The sequence below is a fragment of the Geotrypetes seraphini genome, chromosome 3 (genome assembly GCF_902459505.1).
Source record: "Geotrypetes seraphini chromosome 3, aGeoSer1.1, whole genome shotgun sequence".
Taxonomy (NCBI): domain Eukaryota; kingdom Metazoa; phylum Chordata; class Amphibia; order Gymnophiona; family Dermophiidae; genus Geotrypetes; species Geotrypetes seraphini.
The window spans coordinates 373,109,997-373,137,521 of record NC_047086.1 but is presented as its reverse complement, the minus strand read 5'-3'; the positions used below and the strand labels follow the sequence as shown (position 1 = coordinate 373,137,521).

General features: G+C 42.2%; 1 protein-coding gene across 2 annotated transcripts in view; it reads left to right on the top strand.

Annotated features, from left to right (window-relative positions):
- EML6 (EMAP like 6) overlaps positions 1-27,525 on the top strand; it is a 523,485-nt gene that overhangs the window by 384,830 nt on the left and 111,130 nt on the right. The gene's annotated exons all lie outside the window — the stretch shown is intronic.

The window sequence follows — 27,525 nt, the reverse complement described above, 5'->3', positions numbered from 1 at the left end:
TTTAAATTGTAGTTCCCTCACTTTCCTCTTGTTTTTTTTAACGTATATCATATTTTTGTCCAGTCATTATTTAGTATGATAAATGTTTCCCTTTTTATTGTAAAACACTTAGAGGGGCATAATTGAAAGGGACGTCTAAGTCCATTTACGTCCATCTTGCAAGTCGTCCAAAGTTAAAAAAAGCCTACATTTTCGAAAGATACATCCAACTTTTTTTTAGTTTTGAAAATTGTCTAATTATATGTCCTGCGAATCTGATCGTCCAAGCCACTAAATTGTCTATCTTTATACCACATTTCCGTCCAACTTTCCGTCCAAGTCCAAAACGCCTAGAACAAGCCCTGTTGGACGTGGGAGGGATCTGCAAAGTGATGGACTGCACACCCAGATATGCCACCTAAATAGTGGGGTACCTTACAGAGCACTGCTGTGAACTTCACAAAAAGGGTGCCATGGCTTCTCCTCACTACAGCTCCCTTATAGGTTATGGTGAGCCCCCCAGACCATCTCCAGAATCCCCTAGACCCACTTATCTACCACCGCAATAGCCCTTATGGCTGCAGGAGCCACTTATATGCCAGTAAAAAATGGTTTTGGGGGTGTATAAGGCAGTGCACATGTTTCAATATCAATGCAGTGATTACAGGGGCTTATGGGCATGGGTCCTCCTCTCTGTGGGTTCCTAACCCACTCCCAAGACAACTTAAGCTGCCTCTGGGCTTGACGACTAGGCTTTCCTATGCTAGGCGGCCAGATGATGATGGTCTGGAGGCTGAAATTTAAAGTTATGATTAAAATTTTTATGGGGGTGGGGGGGTGTTGGTGATCACTGGGGTAGTGTATGGGGGGTCTGTGTTATGTGTTTTCAATGCTTCTGGTTCAGGCGCAGGATGCCCGTAGGAGCCACTGCCTGTGGCTTTGTGCACTGAATCAGTTAGGAAGAGGGAGCTGGCTCGAAGTTAATGCCGCATCGATCGCACTGTGGACCGGCGGTTGAAGAACACTGTTTTGGGCCTGATGCACGTGCTGGCCCTGTGGACCGGCAGGAAATTTCTGTGGACCGGCACTGGTCCATGGACCGGTGGTTGAAGAACACTGATATGAGTAACAACGTCCAAGTTCCGTCTAGGCTCTATTGTTAAACTTTGGGTTATACATGCTGTATGACTAAGTCTAAGCCGGCCCACGTCCTGCCCAACTCCCGCCCTCAACACGCCTCCCGAAATGCCCAATTTAGCTTTGGACGTTGAGCGGCACTATGAAGGCCTAGGTCGTTTTTAAATACGTCCAAAACCCGGTTTTATTATCGGCACTTGGACGTTTTTGAGAAATGTTCGTCCAAGTGCCAACTTAGGCCGGTTTTTGAATGTTGTTCTCTTTCGATTATGAACCCCTTAGAATTTATGATTAGCATTTTATCAAAATTTGAATAAACTTGAAACTGATTCAGGGTATATGTTAAATAAGACTGTAGCAATTGCTATGCTGGAGGCAGACGAAAGGTTCAGCAAGCTCAGTGTCCTATTTTCAACAGTGGCCAGGCCATGTGAGATGTACTTAGCAGAATCCGAAAAGGTAGATAGTTTTCATGTTACGTACTCCTAGCGAAAGGTGGTGACTTTTCCCTGGTGTATAAGAGTTTATGGACTTCCTCCAGAAATTTGTCCAAACCTTTCTTAAATCCTGATATACTAATGGCTTTTACCATATCCTCTAGGAACAAGTTCCAGAGCTTAACTATGCACTGAGTCAAAAATATTTTCTCCTATTTGTTTTGAAAGTATCGCTATGTGACCTTTTGGTGAGTTCTCTTGCCTTTGTGCTTTTCGAAAGAGTAAACAACTGATTCACATATAGATTTATTCATTTATTTTTTATTTAATTCATTTTAAATCCCATCCTCCCTAGAGAGCTCAGAACGGGTTACAAGGTAAAATACATAACTGAACAAAAACGAGATACAGATAACTAAGATCTCTATTATATCTCCCTTCAGCTGTCTCTTCTGCAAGCTAAAGAGCCATAACTTATGTAACCTTTCCTCTTATGAGAGTCATTCCATCCCCTTTAACATTTTTAGCACCCTTCTCTGTAGCTTTTGTAATTCTGTGGTATATCTTTTATGAGATGCAATGACTAGAATTGCATGCAATACTCAAGGTGCAGTTGCACCATAGAGCAATAAAGATACATTATGATATTCTTTGTTTTATTATCTACTTATTTCCTAATAGTTTCTAACAGTATTTGCTTATTTGGAAAGGGTAAGGAAGGAAAGGGGAATGTATTGATATACTGCCTTTCTGTGGAAGAACCAAAGTGGTTTACATTTTACCTGTGCTCACTGGGGAGCTGACTGGCATCCATAGGAGTAAAAAGCTATAGCTACGTGGATGACATCACAATTCTCCTTCCAATCCCCTCCTCCGTACCTTCAAAAGAGTCTAGGTGAGTCAACGACATTATCAATGTAATGGAAGATTAGATGAGGGTCACAAACTGAAACTGAACTCTGAAAAATCTAAACTCTTCTTCGTAAACGCATCAACCTCGAACAAAGACAGCATCACTATTAAGGACAATCCCCAGGCATTACAATCAACCATCAAGATCCTGGGAGTGACACTAGACCAGAAGCTTACCATGACAGCCCAAGTAGATGCTGCCATATGTAAAGGCTTTGCCACTCTCTGGAAACTGTGATCTATTCGATCTTATTTGGATCCTCTCCCGTTCTAGATCCTCTCTCAATCACTGATCCTTAGCATCCTGGACTATTGTAACACTGTATATCTCTCATACCCTCAAAAACATTACATTCATTACAAACATTATGATTCAACATTTAGCCTTAAGACTCATCTTCAACCTGAAGAAATCAGGCCATGTCATGCCCTATTATAAACAACTCTATTGGCTCCCCATCGAGACCCGCCCTCTCTTCAAATTTGGATGCTTCATGTACAAGGCCCTCCATGGCCCTTCTACCGAGCTACATGATGGAGATGTTTGAATTTGCTACCTACACCCGCTCTTTGCTCAATAACGCCATCTTTTCCTTCCCCTCCTTATAAGGAGGATTGCAAAAAAACATGTGTCAAAATTGTTATCCTTCCAGGCAGCCCATCTGATTCAGGAGCTGCTCCCCATTATATTGTTGTCCTCCTCATACATGCACTTCAGATGTAACCTAAAAACTCTTTTGTGCAATAAGTTCATGATAGAATACTGATCTATGTATCTGTATACTTCTACGACTTTGCCCAGCCTAGACCACTGTTCTTGTGCTATGTACTGCCTTTGTTCATCCTTTAGATAATTCTGTTAACCGCATCGAATTACCAGATGTATAGCGTTATATAAATAAAATTTTTTGTTGTTATTATATTCAGGTACTTTCTCTGTCCCTTGTGGGCTCAAAATCTAAGTTTTTATACCTGGAATACTGGAAGGTTATGTGACTTTACCAGTGTCACAAGGAGCTGTAGTGGCAATTTGTACCCATTTCCCCTGGCTCGTAGCCCACTGTACTACCATTAGGCTACTCCACCACTGCACAATGAGTAGAAGATTTCAACATCATATAGTCTATAATAGCATGTAGATCATTTTCATGGATGGTGACTCCTAATGTGAAATCTAACATCATGTAGATATTTGCATCATAAAACAAAAGAATACCTATTCTGAGACAGACCAAAAGTCCAACTAGCCCAGTATCCTTTTCCAACAGTGAACAATCCTAGTCACAAGTACCTGGCCGAATCCCAAATACTATTACCACTACTACTATACATTTCTATATTATTTCATTGCTAGATGTACACAGTGCTGTACATTAAACATGTAAGAAACAATCCCTGCTCAGTAGAACTTGCAAATAAAGTGTTAGGGAATTTCTAACAGAGGGAATGATAAAACAGACATGGGTACTTTACAAGTGAGCAGGAATTAGGAGTTAAAAGCAGCCTCGAAAAAGTGGGCTTTTAACCTAGATTTGAATACTGCCAAAGGAGCTTGACATATATTCTAGGCCTATGTTGCAGCAAGATAGAAGGAATGGAGTCTGGAGTTGGCAGTAGAGGAGAAAGGTACAGATAAGAGAGACGTATCCAATGAATGGAGTTCCTGGTGAGGAGTATGAGGAGAGATATTGAGGAGATACAGAGTGAATTCATTTGTAAGTCAATAAGAGGAGTTTGAATTGTATGCGGAGCCAACGGAGTTACTTCAGGAGAGGAATAATGTGAGCATAGTAACACTGGAGAAATATAAATCATGCAGCTGAATTTTGAATGGATTAAAGGAGAGAGAGATGGTTTAGTGGAAGATTTGTGAGAAGCAAGTTTCAATAATCTAGACGAGAGGTGATATGAGTGTGGACAATCCAGTGCAGCTGTTTCAGTGCAATCAGTTCATCACGGCAAGTTCAGCGATACTGTTTCAGGGCGGCCATTTCAGTGCTGAATTGTCCCAATCCATGCAGTGGAGGGAGTTAAGGTCAAGTAGGCAGCATATTCTCACATGTGGGTGATGTCTTCCACGGAGCCCGGTATGGACAGCATTGAAAGTGAACTGTTACTTTAAGTTTTAAGAAACTTTACAACTGCCCGCATGCACATGCGCGAGTGCCTTCCTGCCCGACGTAGTCTCGTGGTATCTCAGTTCTTCGTTCTCCATGGAGTGAAGAAGTTGTGTCTGGACTTTGTCTGGTTCGCATGCCTTTGACCCGCTGTATTCTCGGCTTATCGGCCTTTATTTTAGATTTTATTTTAGTCTCATTTTCTTTTCATTTTAAAAAATATATACAGTAAAACCTTAGCTTATGAGCATAATTAGTTCCGAAACTATGCTTGTAATCCAAAACACTGGTATATCAAAGCGAATTTTCCCATAAGAAATAATGGAAACTCAGACAATCGTTCCACAGCCCAAAAACTTTAATACAAAATACTATACATACTTGTATTGCAAGACCTCGCTCATTTAGAACAGTCACTATACTCCTGCAGCATCAGAGAGAGAAGAACCATCGGCTCAGCTTTGATGATGTGAAGCATGTATACTGTATGTACTCGTACTGAAAGACTTTACTTGTTTAGAACAGTCACTACACACTTGCAGCGTCAGAGAAAGAAGAACCATCGGCTCAGTTGTGATGATGTGAAGCATATATAGTGTATGTACTTGTATTACAAGACCTTGCTTGTATATCAAGTTAAAATTTGATAAAATGTTTTGCTTGTCTTGCAAAACACTTGCATACCTAGTTACTTGCAATCCAAGGTTTTACTATATACAGTCGTGAAAAAGTTAGGACATCCCATAAAATATTCAGTTCTTTCTTAAGAAATGTTCACATATCGATGTCAAAACTTTTTATTTATTTATCTCTGGAAAAGAAAGTGATGTAATTGTAGGTAAACAACAAAAATTTTCCCTTGATTTACTCATGAAACAAAAGATATCCACAAAAATGTATATTCTGACTGAGGAATAAATTAGGATACCCTACACCCTAATAGCTAGTGTTACCCCCTTTGGCTGAAATAACTGCAGTGAGATGCTTCTTGTAGCCATCTACATCGGTCTGAGGAAAGTTCGGCCCACTCCTCAATGCAGATTTCTTTCAGCTGTGAGATGTTTGAGGTGTTTCTTGCATGTACAGTCCACTTCAAATCACCCCACAGCATCTCAGTGGGATTAAGATCAGGGCTTTGACTCGGCCACTCCAGGACTCTTCATTTCTTAGTTTTCAGCCAGTCCTTGGTAGATTTACTGGTATGTTTTGGGTCATTGTTGTATTGCAGTGTCCAGTTCCATGTCCACTTTAATTTTCTTACAGATGGTCTCATATGTTCCTCAAGCACCCTCTGATACACGGTAGAATTCATGGTGGATTATATGATGATGAGCTGGCCAGATCCTGCTGTAGCAAAGCATCCCCAAACCATGACACTTCCACCTCCATGCTTCACAGCTGGTATTAGGTTCTTTTCCTGGAATGCTGTATTTGGTGTACGCCAAACATGTCCTCTTTTCTGGTGCCCAAATAATTCAATTTTAGACTCATCTGTCCATAGAACACTATTTCAGAAGTCCTGGTATTTGTCTATGTTATCTCTGGCAAACTTCAGTCTGGCCTTGATGTTTCTCTTAGAGAGCAATGGATTCCTCCTTGCACACCTTCCATTCAAGTTAAATTTGTGCAGTTTCTTTCTGATTGTAGAGGCATGCACTTTCACATCACGTTCTAGGGTTTTTGGAGACTTCTTTTAGCATCTTGCGGTCTCCTCTGGGGGTCAACTTGCTTGGACGGCATGTTGGCAGTTGGCAGTGGGCATGTTGGCAGTTGTTTGGAAAGTCCTCCACTTGTACACTATTTTCCGGACCCTGGAATGGCTAATGTTAAATTCTTTCAGGATCCTTTTAAATCCCTTACCAGACTTATAAGCTGCTACAATCTTCTTTCTGAAGGCCTCAGACAGCTCTTTTGATCTCACCATGGTGCTCACTCTCACCGCAGCAGTCATGAGCACACCAAACTAAATGTCTGAGGTTTAAGTAGGGCAAACCTCCTTCAAAATGCTGAGTAACAATGTTCTAATCATGTGCACCTAATGTGATACACCTGTTGTGATTTGAGCCACTTTAAGTGGGAGGATATGTGGGGTGTCCTAATTTATTCCTCAGTTAGAATACACATTTTTGTGGATCTCTTTTGTTTCTTGAGTAAATCAAGGAAAACCTTTGTTGTTTACCTGCAGTTACATCACTTTCTTATCCAGAGATCAATAAAAAAAAGATTTGACATCAATATGTGAACATTTCTTAAGAAAGAACTGAATATGTCATTGGGTGTCCTAATTTTTTCACATGACTGTATATATATATATATATATATATATATATATATATATATACAGTCCATATTTATTTATTTATAATTTTTTTCATTCCCTCACGACAGGCTTCTGCCCCTTTGGAGATTGTTTGTGCCATTGTGTGAGGCATTTAAGGTTTTCAACCTTCGGTCTTCTTTTATTTTTTTTTCAGTTAACACACTTAAAGATTGAGTTTTACCTCGTTGATGCTATTTTCACGTCCATGTCGAAGTCATTGACGGGTTTTAAAAAGTGCTGTCAATGTCAGTAGCTTATATCCTTAACTGACCGACATAGCTGGTGTTTGCAGTGCAGCTTCCATCTGTCTCCCTCTGAAACATTATATACATACGCAGATGACATCCTTGTCCTTCGTCAGATAGATTCGAACTTTACTAACCTCATTGAGAATATAATAGCATGCATAATGAAACTCCAATCCTGGGCCCTCACTGTACAAATGAAGCTGAACGAGTCCAAAACAAAACTTCTCTGGCTTGGCCCAAAATTAGATCAGCTACCCACACTCATTTCATTACCTTCTGGTCCCACACTGCAGATCAAATTCTCAAGCAAAGTTCTGGGCATCATTATTGACTCTACACTTTCTTTTAATGACCATCTCAACTCTCTGGTAAAAAAAATGTTTCTTTAGTCTTCACATGTTGAGAAAAGTGAGATCCTGCTTCCACCAACAACATTTTGCTGTCCTTCTACACTCTATCATTCTTTCCAGACTGGACTACTCTAACTCCATCTATCTAAGTCTAACCAAGAAAAGTCTTCAAAGACTTCAGCGGATCCAGAACACTGCAGCTAGGTTGATCTTCACAAGAAGTAAATTTGATCATGTTTCCCTGCTTCTGACAAAACTTTACTGGCTTCCAGTAATTTCTAGGGTGCACGTTAAATGTACCTGCCTAACATTCAAGATCCTACATAGCACTCTTCCTCCCCTAATTCCACTATCCTGGAATTCTTCAAGGCCTGACACTACCAGAATTTGAACTATCTTTCCCCTCGCTAAAAGGTGTCATCTATCGGGGAAAATTAGGGAAATCTCTTTTCTTCAAATTCACTGAGCTTTGGAATAACCTTCCTGCCCTGCTGTAAAATCTGGGCTCCCTCCAATTATTCCGAAAGCATCTGAAAACTTGGCTATTCCCAAAAATGTAAATCTCTCTACCCTCTTTATAATCACTAATTCTTATTATGTTTTTCCTTCCTTATTTTAAAGTTCCTGTAAACCGTGCCAAGCTCTATCTCTATGGAGAAGATGCGATATATAAACTTAAGGTTTAGTTTAGTTTTAGTTTAGTTTAGCTTAGGCCCTGAACATCATGTGAAATCTTGCCTGTGCTGTTCTACCCTACAGAAGCGTTCTTTAAAAGCTAGACACATCTGCATGAACCTTGGAATCGGATGACATCCTGGCATCAGGGAAGCCAGCTAAGAAGCCATCCTCTTCCCAGCCAACATTGGAAGCCTCTTCCGCATCGAGTCCTTCGATGCAGGCTAAGCAGCAATGTCATCATCTCCACAGGGGTTGTCTCCTTCAGGGCGTGCATACTCGCCGAGGTCACCCACCCAAGACACCCTGCTGCACCGATGGTATCGGCTCTTCAGCTAAAGGTACTGGGGCAATTCTTCAAAGAGCAACTCAATGAGTTCTTTCAGAGGTAGCTTGGAGACATCCTGAAGATGCATGCAGCACCACTGTTTTCCACTCCCTCAATACGAGCCCAGTCTCAGCATAGAACATCGAGGCCACAGGGTACCAGGTCTTCATTGAGGCATCGATCAGTATTGCATTGATCGACTAGTGCACATCTATGCTCTTCATCAAGGCATCGATCTGAGCATCACTTTTCATTGAAGCACCGTCTCTCTTCCTTGAGGCAGTGACATTCTTCTTTGATGTGTCGTTGCTCTTCTTCGACTAGATGTTTTGCATCAAAGCATCGATCCCATGCTACTGAGACTAAGAGACCTTCCCATCGCTCTTCTTTCTCCTCATCGGATTGGTACCAAAGGCACCGTGACGCATCATCTCGCCAATCTCACCATTCTTCTCCTCATGCATCATCTTTCAGAGAATCTCCTGAGGTTCGGACAGTTGATTCTGACTTGTCTCAGCACCCTATTGATTCTGATTGTGAAGGACTCTCTTTCACTAAATATGTGAGACAGTTGGGATAGGCTCTGCCGGTCAAGCTAGAGGGAGACACTGAGCCCAGGGTAGAGTTCTTAGATGCTTTGGACTATGATGACCCACCTAAGTAGCTTCTCAAGCTGACGTTACATAGTCTGCTAAAAGAAGCTTTATTTCATAACTGGGAAACTCCTCTCATGATCACTGCAGCCCCCAGGAAAATTGACTCTCTCTATAGAATCATCTCCTGTCTAGGGTTTGATAAGCCACAGCTTCAACACCAATTGCTGCTGGAAGAGTCCACCCTCAAAAAGTCTTCTAGCACCAGGGTTTAAGCCCCTGCACCACCAGGATGTGAGGGTTGGACCATGGACAGATTTGGACATTGTCTCTACCCCCTCGGGACCCTTTATCCCCTTTTGGATCAAAACAAATGGCTATGCTCTCTAGACCTCAAAGAGGTGGCGCAGTGGTTAAAGCTACAGCCTCAGCACCCTGGGGTTGTGGGTTCAAACCCACGCTGCTCCTTGTGACCCTGGGCAAGTCACTTAATCCCCCCATTGGCCCAAGGTACATTAGATAGATTGTGAGCACATCAGGACAGACAGGGAAACATGCTTGAGTACCTGAATAAACTCATGTAAACCGTTCTGAGCTCTCCTGGGAGAACGGTATAGAAAATTGAATAAATAAATAAATACCCATACACTCTGCTCACAGAAAGTTCCTGCGATTTTGTTTGGCTCACCGTCACTTTCAGTACAAGGTCCTTACATTCAGCCTGGTGTCCTCTCCAAGAGTGTTAATCAAGTGCCTAGTAGTAGTGGCAGCAGCTTTATGAAATCACGGGTTGCAAGTTTTTCCATATCTGGCCAATTGTCTAAGAAAAGCTATATCTCCTCAAACGGTGCTGTCCACAACAAACTTGACAATAGCATTTCTGCAACATTTAGGGTTTGAAGTCAACTTCCCAAAATCTCAACTTCAACCCTACAATCGGCTTCAATTCATAGGAGCACTTCTTGACACAGTGCATCAAAGAGCTTTCCTTCTGCAGCAAAGACAAGATATGCTAATCTTTGCGAACAGGTCTCTCTCCTACAAACCATTTCAGCCAAGCAAATGATGCATCTCTTGGGTTACATGGCTTCCACAGTACATGTAACGCCTTTTGCAAAACTTCATCTCTAAACAGCTCAGTGGACCCTAGCCTCTCAGTGGTCTTAAGTCCTTGACCCCTTCTCTCAAAAGATTACAGTCACCTCATCTCTTCATCAATCACTTCGATGGTGGCTGGATCCAACAAATCTATCCAGGGGTCTCCTATTTCACATTCCTCCACATCAGAAGATGCTTACCACAGACGCATCCATGTATGCTTGGGGAGCCCACCTGGACTGCCTTCGTATTCAAAGCAGTTGGTTTGGGAAAAAACATTTCACATCAACCTGTTGAAACTTGGAGCAATTCGATATGTTCTTCAAACCTTTCAGAGCAGCCTTTCCAATCAAGTCCTCCTAGTTCACACAGACAACCAAGTAGCAATATATTACATCAACATGCAAGAAGGAACTGGCTTTCACTTTCTATGTGAGGAAGCCCAATACATTTGGAATTGGGCAATTTCTCACAACATATTTCTCAAAGCTATGTATGTGCAGGGATCTCTGAACACTCTAGCGAACAAACTCAGCAGATTTCTTTGACTGCATGAGTGTACTCTCAACTTCAAAGTGTTACGCCACATTTTTTCACTATGAGGAATTCCTCAGATAGATCTGTTTGCTTCTCCCCACAATCACAAATTGTCTCTGTACTGTTCCAGGCAATATTCTCCTCAACATCTAGAGGCAGATTCCTTTCTTCTGGATTGGATGGACAAATTCTTATACATCTTTCCTCCAATCCCTCTCATTTTCAAGACGTTGGTCCAACTCAAAACACAGTCAGCCATCACTATCCTCATAGCTCTTCGGTGGCCCAGGAAACCTTGGTACTCCCTTCTACTTGAGCTTTGTGCCAGAGAGCCAATCATCTTGAAGATCTTTTCATCTCTGCTCACTCAGAGTCAAGGGTCTTTTTTACATCCCAATCTGAAATTGCTGCACCTCACAGCTTGGTACCTCTTAGATTGACTTAAACAGACCCTAATCTCTGTGATACTGTACAAGCCATTATAGCTGCTTCCAGAAAAATTTCTACTCAGCAATGCTATCAACAAAAGTTGGCTCGTTTCCATACATGGTATGTTTTCCACCAGCAAGATGCTCCATTTTCATCTCTGTCATCAGTGCTGGATTATCTTTTGCATCTTTCCAGTTCTGGACTAAAAACTACTTTGGTCAGAGTTCACCTCAGTGTTATTAGTGCTTTTCACCTTCCTGTCAACAATAAATCTCTGGCCGCTCATCCACTTATTTCCAGGTTTATGAAAGGACTTTTCAATTCAAAACCTCCACTCTAGCCACCTCCAGTTGTCTGGGATCTTAATGTAGTACTTACAACTTTGATGATATCACCATTTGAATCAATGGCTTATTTTCATCTCAAGTTTCTCACTTGGAAAGTAGTCTTCTTAATCACTCTCACGTCTGCCTGTAGAGTGAGTGAATTCCAAGCCTTGGTGTCGGACCCACCGTTCACAGTATTTCATCATGATAAGGTGGTCCTCCACACTCATCCTAAATTTCTTCCAAAAGTGGTCACGGAATTCCATCTCAATCAATCTATTGTGCTACTAGTATTCTGAGCTTTCTTGGGAGAACGGTATAGAAAATTGAATAAATAAATATTCTTTCCAAAGCCTCATTCTCATCCTGGAGAAACAGCTTTTAATACATTGGACTGTAAACATGCCTTGGCTTACTACATACAAAGAACTAAGTCACACAGGACATCACCTTAACTGTTCATCTCCTTTGATCCTAACAGATTGGGAAAGCCTGTAACCAAAAGGACTATTTCTACATGGCTAGTAACCTGTATAGTTGGAGGGATGTGTAATAGCACACAAAGTCTGAGCTATGGCAGCATCAATAGCTTTCTTACATTCCACTCCTATTGATGAAATGTGCAAAGCAGCTACTTGGTCCTCAATCCATATTTTCACATCTCACTACTATCTAGAATCCTATTCCAGATGAGATGGTCATTTTGGCCAAGCAGTATTACAGAATTTATTTTCTTCTTAATGGCCAACTCTCCCTCCATCCCATTACCTTCAGCTAGGGAGTCCCACATGTGAGAATATACTGCATGCTTGTTCTAGCATAAAGCACAATTACTTACCGTAACAGGTGTTATCCAGGGACAGCAGACAGATATTCTCACATCCCTACCACCTCCCTGGGTTGACTTCTTAGCTTGCTTACCGAACTGAGGTACCGCAAGCCTAAGTTGGATGGGGGGAAGGCACTCGCACATGTGCTGCGCGGGCAGTCACAAAGTTTCTTAAAACTTAAAAGTGACAATTCACTTTCAATGCTGTCTTTACCAGGCTCTGTGGATGACATCTATTTATTTATTTATTCATTCAATTTTCTATACCATTCTCCCAGGGGAGCTCAGAACGGTTTACATGAATTTATTCAGGTACTCAAGCATGTTTCCTTGTCTGTCCCGGTGGGCTCACAATCTGCCTAATGTACCTGGGGCAATGGGGGGATTAAGTGACTTGCCCAGGGTCACAAGGAACAGTGGGGTTTGAACCCACAACCTCAGGGTGGTGAGGCTGTAGCTTTAACCATTGCGTCACACTCTCCCCCTCATCCACATGTGGGAATACCTGCCTGTTGTCACCGGATAACACCTGTTAAGGTAAGTAACTGCTGAACAAGAGCTCATTTGGTGGGGGAGACAATACCCCCCCAATACCCCTTCAAACTACATGCATGCTTAAGATACAGTGCTGAATCATATCAATCTGTGCTGGGGAAGGGAAGTTGATACTGAACAAGAGCTCATTTTGGGGGAGATACCTACCGAAGCTCCCCCACAAATGCATCTCTTTCTTATAAAGTATCTACCTTCCGTTTCCATATGCAGTTTCCTTTAGTAAACTATTTACACACTGAAACTAGGTTGCTTTCATCTACCCCCCAAACTACATCCACGGTTCAGCTCGTTTGCCAGCCCAGGTGGTGATTGACACTAGAGAATGACATGAAGACAAATTTGTCCCCATTCAGGAACTCAATTTTTCCGTTCTGTTCCTGTGAGTTTTGTCATCGTCGCTGTCCCTGCCCCATTCCTGTAAGCTCTACCTTAACTGCAAAAGTGTTGAACACTTATGATTTCAAAGTGTTTGATTCTTGTGCAGATGAGGATGGAGTTTGCAGGGATGGGGCAGGGACAGGAAAAGAACTCGTGGGGACGGGACAGGAAAATGAGTTCCTGTGGGGATGGGGAAAATTTGTCCCCGTGTCATTCTCAGACACCAAAGTACACTTGTATCTGTCAGCCTGGCAAAGTTTACCTGAAGATTTCCCTTCAGTCTTTTAGCCCACGCTGAAACAGCGAAGATGAAAGGTCCCGTGGTGAACTGGCAGCAATGAAATGGCGACACTGAAGTGGCCATGCTGAAATGACTGTGATGAATAATCCCATTCTGAATGCTCCAGTACCCATAGGAATTGAATGGGCGTCAGAGCATTTACCGCAGCAGCATTGCTACTTCAGCTTTGTAGGCAATGCTTCCATTAGAGAGGGGACACTGGATGTAGGCCTCTCCCTGCTGGCACCCCCTATTGGCATCTCAGGTCCCATATGGAGGGCCTCTGCACATGCGCGGACGTTGATGTGATGACGTCTGCTGCGCACTACCTTTAGTATGCCCCGGCTTGAGAAAGTTTGAGAGACACCGTTTTAATGTGTAGTAGTCATTAATGATGATTTGCACTAATGGACAGTGTGCATTAAAACCCATGCTAGCTTCATAAACATCCCCCAAAGTGTTCTTTGTCTTCCTAATCATCAATATTTATGGGATCTGTTTACAAAATTCCAGTGATACGTGTTAATGTGCATTGCTAGTAAATAGTTATTGCATTTTTATAAACAGACCCCTGAATTTGGAGCTTAGTCATTTCCTATATGTTTTTTCCTGATTGCCATATCACCATTTGCTGAAGTTTTATCTGATGATTTTTTTAACATGTTTTCATAATATCAGAAAAGGCTTAGATGGATTTTTCTCTGAAGGGGAAATTGTTGTAGTAGGAATCTGGGCTTATAAAGTTAAAACACGGATTATTAGGCATGGTGGATAATTTAAGAAAGGCTTCTATATATAAAACATTCTGACGTATTAGAGGTTTTATATCATATACTGAGACATATGAAAAAGAGTGTAGGCATTTTTTTAAAATTTAGCTTTAAGTGTGCTGGAAGCATTGACATTGCTTCCTTTTTTCTCCCCATCCTGTAGGAGGTTTAGTGCAGAATTTGCCAAGTGATGCAAGGGTATGAGCTTTCTGAATTTGTAGACTCAGTGCATTCTTTAATTTCTGTTTCATTTATTGCTGGCATGCTTGAAAAGCATGATTGTGCAACACACGAATGACTGTTCAATTCTGAAAGTGCTTGTGCATGAATACAATGGTCAAAAATACTCTGCAAACTATACTAAATATCTTACTTGGCTTTATTTGCTGCTTACAAGGGGATCAAGGTAACTTTAGAAGTCATTCAGTATTTGTTTCTTTATGCACTCAGATACAGTACATGCCCCACTGCATCTCTTCTCAACCATTGTTTTCATATACCATTTTCATTTCTCTTTGGAAGTCAACTTTTTTATATTTCATTTCAGAAAAAAATAATAATAATACTAATAATCTAAGTAGTTGTAAATAACAATTGTTAGCAATTATAAAAATATTCTACACTTGTCATAATATAATTTTTTTAACAACCTGAAGGCAAATTTACTGTATATATAGTATAATCTCTAATAATTGTTCAAAAATTAAGCTATATTTTTGTAGGTATAATTTTGAATATATATGTGTCATTGAATTTGCCAATAAGAGTTCCTAAAAGAAGGCCTTCCAACAGTTGATTACCGATAATGATACAACATTGTGCATCTAGCACATCATTTGTTATAAATAAAAATATTAAAAGGCAAGAGCATGAAATTAGGCTACACCATAATTAGCAATGTCTTGCTTGTGTCTGAATACATTGTTTGATTATTATAATAATTGTTGCTACTTCCAAAGTCACCCATACTGTATTCTAGTATGCTCTAGCATCTACATCTAGTATAGTTTCATTGAAAGCCTACTACTCCAAAAGACTGTAAATGTCTTAGGGTGAAAGCTAGATTCCTATTCACAAAACATTTATCATTTGTCTTTTATATTATTATGACTTGTGCTGTATTCTTTGAATTTTGTTATATTACTGTACTCTATGAACAGTTAGCATCATTCTTGAACAATCGCACTCATTTCCTGGACAAGTAGGTAATGCATCCCATGTTGTGAGACTGCTTGTAAGAAGCCTCATTTACATAATTTTTCTGACCCTCCCCTCTTACCTCAGGACTGCCTTCGGTGATCGCCTCAATGGTTCCTGGGAAATTCCTCTGGTCTCCAGTTGCTTTTCTACAAGGACACAGTAGGAGCCAGTCTTTTCCGTTCATGTTTATTTTTTTCTTCTATTAAGTTTTTAAGTGGCTTCGCATTCTTCCAGGCTCTGTTGTTGGCTCACTGGCTTCCCATAGCCAAACGTGTCTTCAAGGACCTGATGCTAGCATTCAAATCCTTGCACGACATGGCACCGGGCTATGTGACGACCAAGCTTCCTCTGTACGTGACGAACAGGTTCCTTCGATTCAAAGATGAAATGCACCTCAAAACGCCCCCTGGCCGTGCCCTTCAACTGCAAACTGCTAAATGACGTTCCTACTCTCACTTCATACCAAGCCACTGGAATCAACTGCCCCCGCAGATTAGAACCCTTGAAGGACTCCTCAACTTTAGAAAAGCAATAAAAACATACCTGTTTACCTAACTCTTCCACCCACGACCGATATATGACAAAGAAATGCATATGGATGCATGACCCTCGATATGTGTTACGTTAGGATAAAAACTTTTATGGAAAAATCTGGCACTGTAACTGACTAATTCAACCTATAAACTGTATATTATGACATTGATATTAGATCCCTAGTATGTGTTGAATTAGGATAATATCTTTATATTATGTATTAGGATAAAATTTGTACAGAAAACCTTGCACTGCAAGGATAACTATGGCAAATTGTATATTATGTATATTAATATTAGACCTGTCCTGGTGGTTAATATTAGACCCCTAGCATGTGTCATGATAGGATAAAAACTTGTATTGTAAACTTGTACTGAAATTATGTATGTTAACCTGTAACCAATTCTGAAGAAAAAAGATTTAGATATGTTGAATCCTGCTAGTTATAGACCAGTTTCTATCCTTTGTTTTTTCGCAAAATTAACAGAGAGGATAGTGTTAGAACAAATGTTGTCATATCAAATCAACAAATGTACTTAACCCAAGACAAGCGAGGTTTTGATCAATGCATAGTACTGAGACAGTGCTGGCAGGCTTTCTTAGTGAGGCTCACTCAATCTTGGATGGGGGGACTTTGCTATGGTAATGTCATTAGATCTGAGTTCAGCATTTGATCTAGTGGATCATGGTCTTTTACTAAACTTTTTACATAAGATTGGTTTAACAGGAGTAGTTTGGGACTGGTTTTTAGCATTTCTCCGAGGTCGTACTTTTAGAGTGGTCACTGAGGAATCAATATCTCAGGATAAATCGCTAGATTGTGGTGTACCTCAAGGGTCAGCTTTATTACCAGTTCTACTATTTAATATCTTTCTGAGTCCCTTAGCACGACAAATTCAGGAACTAGGAATCAGTACATATATTTATGCAGACAACATCTTAGTCTATAGACTATCACCTGCAACTTTAGATTTAGGTCTTCTTATAGTTGGCTTAAATAGAATAGAAGAATGGCTGAGTGAACATAAGTTGATTTTAAATATGTCTGAGACTATAGCATGCTATATCTCAGGAGATAAGACAACACCTCAAATAGATATTTCTTTGAATAATCATAATATAAAGCTAGTAAATAGCTTCAGGTACTTGGGGATTATAATCAGTTGTCATCGGACTTTTGAGGAGCAGGTTTCAACCGTTGTTGCTAAAGGATTTGGGGCATTAAGACAGCTTAGAGCTATTAGAGATTTTTTAGATGAGAAATCATTGCATACGTTAATTCATGCCTTTGTATTGTTGAAGTTAGATTATGGTAATTTAGTTTATGCAGGTATTGGGTTAGGACAGCTGAAACGTTTACAAACAGTGCAAAACACTGCGATTAGATTATTGGGCCGTGCATATATTTGTGATCATGTGACAACTCTGTATTTAAAATTCCATTGGTTATCAATGGAATTTAGGATCAAATCTAAGAACTTCATGTTGGCATATAGAGCTTTATTTCAGCTACAGCCTTCATATCTTTCAAACTTGGTGTTATTTTATGCCCCAAGACATTTATTACGATCTTTGAATGACAATAGGGTAGTCCTTCCTCATATCTCAAAGTCACATCTTGCGTCAACTAGAGATTGTGCATTCTTTTATCTAGTTCCGCGGTTATGGAATAATTTGCCCATAGATTTGGGAAAAGAAGAATCATACATAAACTTTAAAAGACACCTAAAAGCATATTTTTATGGTGTCAGGTCAAAAGCGCGCCGGGACAAAGGCGTGCGCAGACAACTGAGCGCAATGCGGAGGTGCGCACCGAAGAAAATGACTGTTTTAAAGGGCTCCGACGGGGGTGTGTGTGGGGGAACCCCCCCCTTTACTTTATACAGATTGCGCCGCGTTGTGGGGGCGTTGTGGGGGATATGGGGGGTTGTAACTCCCCACATTTTACTGAAAACTTCACTTTTTCCCTAAAAAACAGGGAAACAGTTAAGTTTCCAGTATAATGAGGGCAGTTACAACCCCCCAAACCCCCCACAATGCCGCCGCGATCTGTATTAAGTAAAGTGGGGGGGGGTTCCCGAACAAAACCCCCCATCGGAGCCCCTAAAACACTTTTTCTTCGGTGCGCGCTTCCATCTTGCGCTCAGTTGTCGGCGCGCGCCTTTGTCCGGCGCTTTTGTCTATGAACCCATTTTTATCAATTGGCTTTCCCAAATTGAATAATTGAGTTTGGGACTGTAATCTGTATTTATATAATGATTAATTTTTGACATGGAAATTTTTTTTAACTATGTATTAATTATGGTTTACTAAGATTTGATTGTTTTTATTAGACTTGCTATTAGAATTATTATTATTGCTTTTATTCTTTTCTATCCTATTTTTAAATGGAGTTCCTTTCTTGATGAATGTGTATTATATATTGTACACCGCTTGGATCCATTTTTAGACTGTTATGCGGTATAGAAAGTTTTTAATAAACATAAACATAAGCCTGTTCTGAGCTGTTTGGGGACAACAGAATATAAAACGAATTAAATAAATAAAAAGATGCCAAGTACATCTACTTTGGCATTCTTGCTGGTGTTGGGGGTCTTCCCCTCCTAGGACACGGTTCTTCAATCCATAATCCCAGAGTTGATGAAGGATGATATGTTGACTGATTACAAGGATGGTCCAGGTGACTTTACCATGCCTTTGATTATGCAAGCAGGCACCACCACTGCAGGGGATATAGCTATGCTCATGTATCTCCATGATCTGGATCTGGGAGAGGCTCCAGATCTGGGTGAGGACCCCACAGTATGCAGACTCTTCAAGCCCTCTGCCTTGATTAAGTTAATTTCCAAATCCCTCCAGGAGTTGAAATTGGAAGTTGGGCACTCAGCAGCGGCAGAATGCTCTCTCATGAGTAGCACAAAGCCGCAGTTTTTGGACTTTCATAATCATCTGGATATCACAAAAATACTCATGGATCACTGGAAGGCACTGGAAGGTCCTCTGAGAGCTGCTAAAGTCATGTCTAAACTCTACCCAATGGTAGACTCGTTTAACTAGCATTTTGCATCCTTGAAAGTGGATTCCTTGGTGGTACAGGTTACCAAGCATACTTCTCTCTCTAGTGAAGGAGGGGTTACCAAAAATACTTCTCTCCCTACTGAAAGATGCACAGGATCTTAGGATTGATTTTGTCCTCAAATGGCTCTTTGTGGCCTCCTGGCTGAAAGCGGCCGTGGCTGCTTCCTTTGTGGTCAGAGCTTGTCACTCAAAGCTTTCCATAATCCTGACACTATTGTGTTTCAGGATCTTCCCTTTTTAATTTCAGACATGGATTATGTGGCAGATGTCTTGTATGATCTTTTCAGAGTGGTGAGCAATCTCTTGGCATACTCTGTTGCGGTGTGTAGGATGTTGTGGATCCAGCAGTGGTCCGGTGACTCATCCTCTAAGGCAACCCTCAGTAAGCTACCTTTTAAAGGGCAATTACTGTTTGGTAAAGATCTGTATGACATGGCTAGTATGCAGGACTGTAAACCTAAGTCTTTGCCAGATAGCAGGCCCTGGTCCTCTTGAAGACCAGGGCATTCTAGCTTTCTTCTCTACAGACTTTCCCGTCAATACTATGGGGTCTTCTTGAGTCAAAGATCCTATCAGGCAAATAGCAGTTTGGTGGAACCCGGCGACCAATCTTCAAGAAGCCATTCTGTGTCAACTCAAAAAAAACCAATTATGACGCCAGGCTGTCAACCGGTCCTCTGCAGATTTTGGCCTTCCTGGAGGAGTGAATAGCAATCACCTCCAATCGCTGGGTCTTAAATATTCTTCGAGACAACTACAAACTCAAGTTTTATTGGTCCTTTTCAGAGCTCTTTCTGGACTCCTCGGTGGGGAGACCAGACAAGTCAGCTCAGGTAGAGACCACGGTCCAAAGGTTTCTGGACATTGCTGCCATAGAACCTGCCCTGGAGTCCCAGTTGGGCTACAGCAACTGTTCGATATACTTCGTCATGCAAAAGAGAGGTTCCAAAGACTGGAGACCAATCCTGGATCTCAAGGCAGTCAGTTCAGCCCGGGAGGACTTGGAATACCAGGGGGGCCACTTCACCATGGAGCTCATGCCAGGAGAAGCTTTGCCAGCTGATAGATGCCTTCCTGGAGACTCTGGCTCCAACAGCCTTGCAGTACCTGCAGGTCCTGGGGTCCATGGTTGTGACCATAGATGTGATTCCCTGAGCAAGAGCCCACCTTGGCCTGCTACAGGATGCACTTACTTTCTGTTGGAGTCCACAGAGGGATTCGCTGAATGTCCAGCTCCCTTGGATGGTGGATGCTTGAAACTGTCTGGCCTGGTGGTTTAATCCTCCATCTCTGTGCCGGGGTCTTCCCCTCTGGATCTGCACCTGGGTGGTGTTACCGAAGGATGCCAGCTTACAACTGGGGTGCTCTTTGTTTAGACAGTCTTGTTCAGGGCTGGTAGTCCTTGGCTGACAGGAAGTGGTAGATCAATTGCCTGGAGCCTTGGGCGATTTGGCTGGCCTTCCTGTACTTCAGGCATCTTCTTTGGAATCAGGTGGTTCGTGTCTTCTTGAAAAATGCCACAGAGGTGGCCTAAGGGAGACACCAGGAGCACACCTCTGCACAAGGAAACCCAGCTTCTCTTGTGTTGGGCAGAAAGCCACCTCTTAGTGATTTCTGCAGTGCACGTAGCCGGAGTGGACAACATACAGGTGGATTATCTCAGCCATCAGACTCTGGATCCGGGAGTGTGGTCCCTGTCCCAGAGAGCCTTCATCTGCATAGTGAAATTGTGGGGTTGTCCAATGTTCAATCTTATGGCCAACAAGAAGGCAGATCAGTTCTTCAGCTGCTGTCGCGAACCATGGAATGAAGGTTTGGACACGCTGGTGCAACCCTGGCCGCTGGAGGAGCTTTTTTATGTCTTCACTCTGTGGCCTATGGTAGGTTGTCTGTTGAGATGAATCAAAGCACACTGGCCCAACTGGCCAAGACAACTATGGCGTGCCAACTTTGTTTATTTACAGCTGAATCAGGGGCTCAGGCTTCCCTGTCATTCTCGTCTCCTTATACAGGGCTCAATTGCGCTCCAGGATCTGCACCACTTTGGTCTTACAGCATGGCTCTTGAGCATGCGGCCTTAGTCCACAGAGGCTACTCTTCGGGAATAATAGCTACTCTCTTGCACAGCAAAAAGAAGTGAACTGTGGTGGCCTATGCGAAGGCTTGGAGATGTTATCAATCTTGGTGCATCTAGAAGAACAAGGATCCGACCTTGCCGTTGGTACCATTGATTCTCGTGTTCTTTCAACACAGGCTGGAAAAATGTCTGGTCATTGACTCTCTGAGAGTTCAGATTGCCGGTCTTTCTTGTTTTGGTCCTAAGCCATCCAAACGTTTCCAGGTTCCTTAGGGGCACATTGCAGCTTCGTCCCCCACTGTGGCTACCCTGTCCAACTTGGAATCTCAATCTGGTTCTCTGACTACTTGCTTTTCCGCCCTGTGAGCCTCGAACAGGCATCCTTAATGGATCTCACTGTTAAGACAGTTTTCCTGGTGGCTATAACATCACCCACAGGGTTTCCAAACTTCAGGCTTCATCCTGAAGAGATCCTTTTCTTCGGATTATGGGTCCAGAGTGTTTCTGTGCACTATTCTCTTCTTTCTCCCAAAGGTGGCCTCTAGTTTCCACATCAGCCAGGAGGTCTGGCTGCCTACTTTTACTCCCTCGAGATTGAGAAAGCATGACTGAGTGCTGAGGTCGCTGAATATGCTCAGACTGTTTTTTGCGGTATTTGGAGGTCATGAACGAGTTTTGGCTATCTGACCACCTGTTTGCACTGGTGGGTCCCGCCCATAAGGGCAGGCTGGCTTCGAAAGCTACAATTTCAAGATGGATCTGTATGGCTATTTCATCTGCCTATACTGCTGCTGGAAAGAATCCCCTGCTTTCATGGGCAGAGTCATCTGTGATTTCTCTTGAGATTTGCAGAGCTGGTACCTGGTCTTTCTTGCATACTTTTACAAAGTTTTACAGAATTGATGTGGCAGCCAAGCAGGAGGCTGCTTTCAGTTCTTCAGTTCTGGCAGCAGACCCATCAGATCCCACTATGATTCTATGGGACTGCTCTGTTACATCCCACTTGTCCAGGAATAGAGTGGGATTGTACAAGAAAAAAGATTAGGTTCTTACTTTTGATAATCTTCTTTCTTGTAAATCTACACTCTATTCCTGGAACCCACCCTGGGAGTTGCTGATTTGCCGATTGCCTGCCTGGATAAGTATTGGTAAGCTGAACTTATGGTTTCTTGACCAGCCTTTCTAAGCGTGCCATCTGAACATGCCTCTAGGGTCCCCTAACTGTGGCATCCCCTTCTGTTAGTGCAGGCTGAGTCTCCTTATTACACAGTTGTTTTCAGGTTTATACTGTTTGTTGACCTGTTTCAATTCATAATTGTTATGAAATTTCATGTTATGAGCAGATTAGACTTCTTTGTCAGAGTTTTCCTGCACCCCTCTCGTTTGTCGGTATCCTCTATAGGTGTCACTATCTGTTTTTGCACATACTGGAGACCAGAGGGCAGTCCTGAGATAAGAGGGGAGGATCAGAAAAATTATATAAATGAGGCTTCCTACAAGCAGTCTTGCGACATGAGATGCATAACCCACTTGTCCTGGAATAGAGTGTTGATTTACAAGAAAGATTAACAAAGGTAAGAATTTAAAATTTCATTATAAGAGAACTGTTTTGAATCAAGTTCCGTCTAAAATTCAATTTTGTATGAAAGCTAGTGCATTGAGTAATATATAAAATTACCATGCTGGGACAGACCAAAGGTCCATCAAGCCCAGTATCCTGTTTCCAACAGTGGCCAACCCAGGTCCCAAGTATTAAAATAGATTTTATGCTGCTTATCCTAGGAATAAGCAGTGGATTTCCCCAAGCCATCTCAATAATGGCCTATGAACTTCTCTTTTAGGAAATTATCCAAGCCTTTTTTAAACCCCGCCAAGCTAATTGATTTCACCATATTCTCCAGCAACAAATTCCAGAGTTTAATTACATGTTGTGTGAAGAAATATTTTCTCCGGTTCATTTTAAACCTACTACTTACCGTGTTTCCCAAAAAATAAGCCCTAGAATGATTTTCGGGGTAGGTCTTAATATAAGCCCTACCCCCAAAATAAGCCCTAGTCCACGGATTTGCCAGCAGCAGTGCTTCCTCCAACCCCCTGCCGTGCAGCTGAACCCCCACTGACCCTCCACCCTTCCCTCCCATCTGAACCCCGCCGACCGCATGCCCTACATACCTCCTTCCAGGACAGTGTCGGACTGGCAACACTCTAAACAGGCTGCTTTGCAGCCTTCTCTCGTTGGGGCCTTCCGTGTGCCGCGTTACTGATGACATCATTAGTGATGCGGCAGAGGGAATTCCACGATGAGAGAAGGCCACGAAGCAGCCTGTTTAGAGTGCTGCCGGCGCGATACTGCTCTGGAGGGAGCTATGTAGGGCTTACAGTCAGTGGGGTTCGGATGGGAGGGAAGGATGGAGGGTCAGTGGGGGTTTAGCTGTTCGGTGGGGGCGGGTGCTCAAGGGTTCTGCTGCACAAGGGATGGGAGGGAGGAAGGGATGGAAGCTGGGCAAGGGTTCTACTGCATGAGGGATGGGAGGGAGGGAGGGAAGGATGGAAGCTGGGCAAGGGTTCTGCACGAGGGATGGGTGGGAGGGAAGGAAGGAAGGAAGGATAGAAGCTGGGAAAAGGTTCTGCTGCACAGGGGGATGGGAGGGAGGGATAGAAAGATACTGCAGAGGGAAGACAAGGAGATGGGGTGAGAGAGGAGGAAAGATGCTGCACATGTGGGGAAGAGAAAGGAAAGAGGAAGAATGGGGTGAAGGAGAGGAAGAGAGAGATGATCATGTAAATGAAAAAAATAACACAACACACCCAAGCCAATATGAGATAAATAACAATGTCGAAACCACACTCTCAAAAAAGTTTTCAGCATAGTAGACACAAAAACCATGTGAAACCTACAGAGATATCCGCAAATGTGCCCTGAATCCCCAAGGTTGGGGCAAGCAAGGATTAACAAGCATTAACAAGTGGTATAAATTGATATCTGGATTTATGAATAAAAAACCAAAGACTGGTCATAGAGACATTTGGAGCATTGAGATTAAGCATCAAATTTCTGCATCTCAATGGCCACGAATTTGGTCTTGGAGAATGAGATGTACAGTGTCTGCATCTATGAGATAAACTTGGTTCTTTTTGTTACATAGAGCATTTTGGACCCCAGTTAGATTACAAAAGTTGGATAGCCCTAAGTCTAATAGATGCTGGCACTGTAATCTGGAAGCAGGGACTCTAGATCATTTAATATATTTTTGTCCCTGTATTATGGCCTTTTGGAAATCAATTTGGTCTCAAATTAATTGCTTATTAGAAAACTATGTAGCTATGTCATATGATACAATTCTATTTAGAACGTCCATGAGAATAAAAAGTCAAATTTCATCAAGCAATAACAAACTTTTATTAATAATGACAGGAATTGCCATTCAACATATCACCAGAAACTGGAAAAATTACACCAGACTTAATTTCACTTTCTGGTGGAATTCATTGTGCCATATATACAAAATGGAAAAAACAATTGCTATACAAAAAGGGAATTATAATAATTTTAAAAAGATTTGGGGGCCATTGATAACATATTGTAATGATTAGACACCTTTTTACACTAAAAGTATAATTATAATATTGGGAAAGGGGGGATATATAGTTATATTATTGGTTTTAATCAACATTTTTGAATATAACACATGTATGATATGCTTTATTTACAATATTTGTGGAAAGGGAGGGTGAGGGAGGGGCTTAATTTATGTATTTAAGAAGATAATAGAAAAGAATGTCGAGTGATCTGTATGATTCAATTGATGTATTATTGTACACTTGATGTAAGATGGAAAAATGAATAAAGAATTGGAAACCTCCCCCAAAAAACAAGCATCTGCCGCCATGTTTTCAAACCCGGAGCTTCTACAAAAGATTAACCACTTATACGTCCTGAGGCAGCTTTTTTGAAGCAAAATGCTGGCCTCCGTCGATGTGTGGTATTTAGGTTCCTGCTACAATGAATACTGCTCTAGCGGGGTTAATTAAACATTAGCTACTGAGTGTTCCTTAGTCTCCCGAGATATTGTGGGCAATTAGAGAATTATATTGCATTGCATAAGGCTTTTGCTTAGTGTAATGTTACGCGAGAAGGTTTTTTATGCCAGTGATTACATCCACCCCGACTAAGCCTCCTATTTATCTGCAATTTTATTCAGTTGACTGGATGGAGAAGGGGATATGAGGCTTTTTTCTACCTCAGGGTAATTTCCACAGCCATTGCCTTTATAGCAGATGCTTGTTAATCTTTGCTTACCCCAACATCAGGGATTCAGGGCACATATGCGGAGAGCTCTGTAAGTTTCACATGGTTTTTGTGTCTACTATGCTGAAAACTTTTTTGACAGTGTGGTTTTGATAATAAAAAAATAAGACATCCCTGAAAATAAGACCTAGTGCATTTTTTGGACCCAAAATTAATATGACACTCTTATTTTCGTGGAAACATGGTAGTAGCTTCATTACATTCCCTCTTTTCCTAGTATTTTTGGAAAGAGTGAACAAGCATTTCACATCTACCCTTTAGACTCCACTCTATTATATTACCCCTGATCTGTCTCTTCTCCAAGCTGTAGAGGCCTAGCCGCTTTAGCCTGTCCTCATAGGGAAGCCATCCCAAACCTTTTAGCATTTTCGTCACCCTTCTCTGTACCTTTTGTAATTCTGCTATATCTTTTTTGAGATAGGGTCACCAGAACCAGTGGTGTAGCAAAGGTGAGAGGCACCCGGGACTGTGGTATACTTGTCTTCCCCTTCCTGCTCCTTCCACAATCCCGCCTGCTGCACACGTTCCCTCCTTCCCTTCCCTTGTACCTTTAGTTTAAGTTTTTGCTTGCAGTGGTCAATAACATACTCCTTATAACCCCGTCGGCTCTCCCTCTGACATCACTTTCTATGTTCAGCACCCAGAAGTGACAGTGGGAGAGCCGATGGGTTCACGAGGAATATGTTGTTGACTGCTGCGAACAACAACTTCAACTAGAGGTATTAGGGAAGGAAAGGGGGAGGGCATGCGCATGGAGGGGAGGAATGGGAAGAGGAGGAGGAGGAGTGCCGGTGCCCCCACCAACATGGCATCCGTGGTGAACCACTCCGCTTGCCCGCCCCCTTACTACGCCACTGACCAGAACTGCACACGGTATTCAAGTTGTGACTATACCATAGAGCAGTGTTTTTCAACCGTGTGCCGCGAGATGTTGCCTGGTGTGCCGCAGGGCCGCCATCAGGGCAGTACTACCAGTCCTGCATTCAGGGGCCCGGAGCTGACAGGGGGCCCGAGGCAGGGGCGCCAGTAGCTCGCCAAGGCAAAGTGAGTCGATCACCCAGGACTCACTTTGTCTTGGCAATCTAATCTATCGAGCCGATAAGTCTTCTTCTCCCCGACGTCAATTCTGCAGTCGGAGAGGAAGTTCGGGCCAGCCAATCGCTGCCTGGCTGGGCGGAACTTCCTCTCCGATTGCAGAATTGACGTCAGGGAGAGCATGCGTCGGCGTCGGCGTCGGCTTTGGGGCCTGTTATCCATTGGTGGGTCCTGTTCCCTGATGGCAGCGGCAGTGGCAGTGGCTTGGGGAATGGCAGGGAGAAAGAAAGAAAGGGGGCAGGCAGGGAAACAGAAGGAAAGAAGAGAAACAGAAAAAAAGAAAGAAAGGTCAGGGAGAGAGGAAGAAAAAGTTGGGGGAGGGAATGAGGTGTGGAGGAGAGAAAGCATACAGGCTGATAGAAGGGAAGAAAGATTGGATGCACAGTCAGAAGAAGAAAGTGCAACCAGAAATCACCAGACAAGGTAGGAAAAATGATTTTATTTTAAATTTAGCAAAGTGGAGGCAGTATTACCACAGTTTTCAAAGGAATTTGCCCAAATAACTTAATAGTTAACTGGGTAAATTCCCAGAGATGAAAACTTCCCTTCACTTACTATGCACAGTTCTGAATTTATATCTGCTGTCTATATTTTACAATATGGTCACCTTTTACTAAACCGCAATAGTGGTTTTTAGCGCAGGGAGCCTATGAGCGTCAAGAGCAGAGCTGGGCATTCAGCGCAGCTCCCTGCGCTAAAAACTGCTATTGTGGTTTAATAAAAAGGATGGAGGGTATATTTGTCTATTTTTGTATGCTATAAAAACCAAATACAGAGAGAGACTGAGAGCTGTTGACGAAGAGCTACGTGTGTGTCTTTCTTCAATTCCAGCCAGAATATCAGCTTTGTGTTCAGCCAAACAGGCCCAGGTTTCGCACTGAATAAAGTATTTTATAATTTTTCACTATTCTGTTTACTTAATATTTCATAATAA